Genomic DNA, 6,000 nt, shown 5'->3' with positions numbered 1-6,000 from the left:
ATGACAAGGTTGGCAGAGAGATTTGAAAGCCAGGAGTACACAGCACAAAGCACTGTGTGACCCCATAAACCATTATTTTAAACTGATTTTGCAATAACCTTGAGGGCTTTGAATATACATGGGACGCTGCACAAATCGGGGCTGCTTTACTGCTATGTAAATGAAACCTACCTTCACACAATCAATATACAGCTAGAGTCCACCTTTATTGTTAAACCACCAAACCAGGACTCATGAGATACAACCTTTGGATTCTTTAAAAAACATGGAAATGGAAGGTTGCTTCACTCCTCCCCTTAGGGGAAAAAATAGCCATGGGGTTTGGGGTGGGATAATACATGTGCCAATACATGTAAATTTTAGCAATTCATAACAGAAAGAAAGCACTTACCTTTCTTAAAGAGTCACACTAGAAGTGCCAGGATGAAATAGCTCCTTTCCTGGTTTGGAGCACTGGTTACTCTTCCACAACATTGCTAGACTAGTCTCTCTTTTAGAGCATCCAAACTTAGAATAGAATGATTATGTTCTAAAGTTTAAGTCACCCATAGAGTGGTGGATAGGAGTTTCTATATAAATACCGGTAAGTGAATGTTTCCTAATTAAACTCACTGACTGCAAAGCAGAATGCAGTTACTTTGTGTAGCCAAGGATACATAAAATATAGAGGCAACATTATAGTCCACAATATAGAAGACTGGATCCTTGAGTGTTTGATGGATAAGAGGTTATTCACCTTTGTTCAGTATTTTATATTGCTGGGATACAGGGAAAAGAGACTATTGCTGTTGGTCTAAGCATGCAAATGAGCAACGAAGATAAGCGGCTCAAGCACATCGCCAACCGCAATCCGTCTTGGCTGCTGAGCAGAATGACGGGTGTTGAAAGTGAAAAGTTAAGTGTTTTGTAAGCACTATGTTAGGGTTTGTTGTTTGACATAAGAGACAAAAGATTGCGCAGGTTGCACTTTCATTGCAGATGTGGATTCAGCAACATCTCCATCAAATACTATCTGTGGATATACAGCATCATCTTCTGGACAGCTTGAATATCAAAATCCACAAGCACATAAAAGATCCCAGAGACCAAAGGCCCATCTAGTCTGAAATTCTGTTCAGACAGTGATGTCCATGGGAAGCCCACAAGCAAGCCATGGGTGCAACAGTACTCTCCCCATTAGTGCTCCCCAACAAATGGTAGTCTGCCTCCAACACTGGATATAATGCACAGCTGTGATGGCTGTGATAGCCTTATCCCTCATGAATGTGCCTAAACCCTTTTCAAGCCATCTACTGAACGCCACTGCACTCTCGGGTAGCAAATCTCATAGTTTAACTATGTAACACATGATGTAGTACTTTGTTTTTTCAGCTTCATTGGGTGACTCTGTGTTCCAGCCACACAAGGGAGAGAAAAACCTTCCTCTATCCACCTTCTCCACACCATGCATAATAGTATACACCTCTATCAAGCATGCCTTACTTGCCTTTTTTTCCTAAACTATAAAGCCCCACATATTGAAACCTCTCCTGATGCAGTTGTTCTAGCCCTGGACAACAAAAGAGGTTTAAAGAAGCTCTCAAGGCCAAAAATAAAAATAAAAAATGGAATCACTGGCCTGCGAGTGCTCCAACTGGAAAACAGCCTTTACCAAAGGCATCATGGACTTTGAAGAAGCGCAAACTTAGAATGAAAGGGAGAAATGAGGAAGGCACATTTGGCAAATCCTCACCGTGATCAACTACCATCCAGAAACCTATGTCTCCACTGTGGAAGGATGTGCTGATCCAGAAGTGGCCTCCATAGTCACTTACAGACACACTGTTGAGACCGTATTCATGGAAGACAATCTTACTCGGCTATGAGTGATCGCTAAAGAAGAAAGATGATCATGTTGATTGAAACTTTTCTAGCTCTACAGTATCTTTTTTGAGGTGAGGCAACCAGAACTATACAAGTGCAGTATTCGAAGTGCAGTTGCACCATAGATTTGTATTACATCGTTAGGGCAGTTTTATTTTCAATCCCAACATCTTTTTTCTGGTCCGTCACTTACTGTACACACCCCATAGATGTACGTGTGTAGTTTTTAATGCCCATTCACCCACTTTCAGGAGTTACCTTTGAAGATCTTTGCAATCCTTTTTTCTTTTAACCACTCTGAACAATTTGTTTTCATCACAAAATTTGACTCTCCCACTGCTCAACCCCAACTCCAGGTCATGTATTAACAAGTTTAAAAAACACTGGTCCCAATACTGTTCCTTGGGGGCACCATTTTTTAAGAATATCCCTCCATTTATTCCAACTTTCTGCTTCCTCTTATGGATCAGTAACTGGTTAAAGAACTGCTCTCTTATTTCACAACTCCTAAACTTAGTCAGGAGTGTTTGGTGAGCTACTTCATTGAAAGCTTTTGGGAAATTTTAGTACACAATCTATATGCAACAAACATTCCATGCATATACAATGTAAACAACACAGCTAAACATTAAGCAAATTCATAAATAGTTTAGAGTTGATTACAATGGTTAGGTGTCTTCTATTCTATGCCTTAAACAGATTGTCTCAGAGTGAGCCATGAATAGCTACTGGTGGGGCAAGGACGGAACAACAATGTCCTTTATAGTGTACTGCATAAGCATGTACCATATAGTTTGAAAATAGTCAGTGGTATTTGGGTTCCTCCAGATTTTTTGGACTGCAACTTCTCAGTCCCAACCATCACAGCTGTGCTGGCTGAAGCTGATGGGTATTGTGCAGTTCAAAATGTCTTGAAGGTAGAAGACTGAAACAGAGGGAGGAAATATGTGGACTACAGCTATTGGCAACCACAGAATCATGTCAGTACAAAAACTCAGGTGCTTGCATCGAAAGGACTCAAAACCTTCAGGTACATATAAACTTTCAACTGTGGTCACAAGTAGATTGAAGCAAACTAATTCTGTTCCTAGATGGAAAATCAGGGTAGGGATCACCCACAGAGATTAAGGAAATTAGGGCTATTCACACCTTCCTTATTCTAGCTAGCACAATAAACATGTGTTCATCTATCTTCCTTCAAGGGCATTCCTTCAGATATACACAGGATTCTCTACTGTATATTTAAGCTGACATAAAAAGTTTTAGTAACCTAAAAAGGAACACTTTAGTAAATGTTTCAAATGCAATCATGCAATTTTAGGTACTATTCCATGTAAAAAGAATTACAAAGGGGATTAAATTGGTCATTTAGTGCTCATATTACAGATAATTAGAATGAAATTACTGTGACCAAAATTATTTCTTCAGGAACTCAAAGTTCAGTATGTTATGCAGGGGTAAATTATTCCACTCATAACATCCAAGACTTCCAAAGTGAGCAAACAGGATAGTCAGTAATGGGTGTAACAGGAAGCCATACTGAAAGCAGTGTCTGTTTCTTTCAACAACCATCAGCACACTTATGGCAGTAAAACACAAACTGTAATAAAAAGTACTAGGCAAGGATTCAAAATAAATTTCTTTATTTCAAAATAGTGTTTAATATCAAATGATCCAGTTAACAGAAAGGTCATAGAGCAAGTAACAAGCTTTTTTATAAAAAAAATATATATGGAAGAGTTCACAATTCCGTATTAATTGAGGACCTCTGTCTTCGTTAAATGGACAGAATTGATGATGAGAAAATTGTTACTTTAACTGCACTTTTGCACTGCTTAACTTTTAATCATAGATGGTTCCCAAAAGGTTGGCTCCAGAAAGGCTAAGTGATGGAAGAATTTTAAGAAACTAAACATAGAAAAAAGTTTCTTAAAACTATTCACTAATGTGCTCTCCTGTGGAGATAAATATTACACACCATTAATATTTCTATGACACATAGTAGCAGGATATATTTAGCATGTCAAACAATTCACACAATTTTTTATTTTTGGAATAAAAAAAATGTTAATAATCATATGATAACTCCCAATCATTTGAAGGCTTTATATGTCCCAAGCTAGAAAACTTCCACTATTGAGTATTTTGCACTTGAAGACTGCATAAAGAAGTGCTATAGTGGAGTAGTTAGAAATTTTAACAACAAAATAGATGCAACCCTTGCATTTCCTTTAATACTGAAATCACATTCTAGGAGGAGGAGTTCAGTACAGTTCCCATAATTTTCATATTTGAACTAACAGTGTGACACTAGTTCTGCTCATGAAGTGTTCTATAAGGTAAAAATTATTACAAATAGACCATCAAAGGTGATGAAAACACAGTACGAACAGATATGTACAGTAATTCATTTTTGAAGAATGATACTGGATTCTCCTTAAATATTCTTGGATTAATTAAAGCTTGATACATAATAACTTGGGGGGAGGAGTCAAAGCCATATAATAATGGTTGCAGCATACAAAAAAACAAAAGTTCCAAAACAGAAATGCTCGTTTCACTAAATGTGCTCCAATAGTGTTTTTGGTTGTTGGTTTGTCTGGCGACACTGAATACCTACATCAAAGACTGGGGTAACCTTGATCAGGGCAGTGTATATCACTCTATATTTGCCAATTCTGCAACAGCAAAAGCTGGCCAATGTACCACATGTCCATCTTGTTCCCTATGGTATCCTCCTTTCCCAGTTGCCCTCTGGGCACCACCATTCAATCTATCTGCTACTTCTGTCTTTAGGTATGCTCCTTACTTTTAGGAGGCATAACTGAGTCCCCCTCTGCCTTAACCCGGAGCTTACTGGTCTACTCAATTTGTTTGTTCTAAAAAATTCTGTTTCTAAAACATCCATGAAATCATGCCACTATAAAAATAACATTTTACTGACATTTTCTCTCTCTGAAGTACAATGGAGGAAAGATCAGAATCCAATCCTACAGTTGCAGCAGCAACAAAAGAGAAAAGGGGAAAGCTACCAGAGGAGGAGAGAAAGGCACTCCTTCTGCATTATCAAGTCAAATGTATTGAGAAGCAAGCAGGTAGCTCCATAGAATACCCAAGTATATTCTTAACATTTTCTTTTCCAGTAACAACTCAGTAGTAAGCATTGGTAAATCAGTGTTTGAAGGTTCAGGCTTAACTTTTCATTTTCCTGGAATTTTTATTTGCCACACACATGGGTCATTTGTTACAATAAAAGGAATGGTTGCCACTGTGTTTGGATCAAGAAAGTATAACCTACAGACAAAGGTCAAACATTACCAAACCAACAGGCCATTGGGAAATTTGGACTTACGAAGAAAAATCAGGTTAACCAGGTAGCTGAATTAAACTGAATTAATGAGTCACATAAAAACTCTTGGAAGTCACAGTAAATTAGCACCAGTGTATGGAAATCTGGAAGTCAGTCAATGCACTGGGTTAGATTTCAATTATGCCATGAGAACTATTTAGGGCAAATTTAATTTCCAAAGTGTGCTGTTCACTCCTAAACGTTTACTACAAAGCTGCTACTTTTAAGATACAATAGTATGATATTCCTTCTTTAAATAACTTCAAATACTTTGTGGTTCGAGGACCCGACCCCCGCAATGTGAAATGAATACACAAGGACACGTGATATAAGGTTAATGGGCAAAGAAAGGCCACAACTTTATTGATTACAGCAGTGAAAAGGTATTGGCTTAGGCATTGGATCTCTAAAACAAGTGGGTTTATTCACCAGCAGGTGGAGCCTGTTGATGCTAATCCAACTATAGGCTCTCCCCTGATGTCACCGAGGGTCGTGCCATGGCCTCCCACCAAGCAGGCATCGGACAGAATACACGACCGCCAGATTCCTTTAACGGAATACCCCAAAATTGAAGGCATAGGCGATGGCCACACCTAGCCCTTCGACACACCACAACACATTATTCCAATGCCTAACCTACCCACCAATACCACAAAAGTTGTGACGATTGCTACGAGGTAGGCGAAAAAACCAAAAAGCCTAATGCCAAATGGAAAAACTCCTACCAGGCCCCCTGGACAACCAGGGCCACCAACCTAAGGTCCATAGCAAGGCCAATGACCTAAGTC

Source organism: Podarcis erhardii (genome assembly GCF_964252035.2).
Source record: "Podarcis erhardii genome assembly, chromosome: 10".
In the NCBI taxonomy this organism is placed as follows: domain Eukaryota; kingdom Metazoa; phylum Chordata; class Lepidosauria; order Squamata; family Lacertidae; genus Podarcis; species Podarcis erhardii.
Note: the sequence above shows the minus strand (reverse complement) of the source record.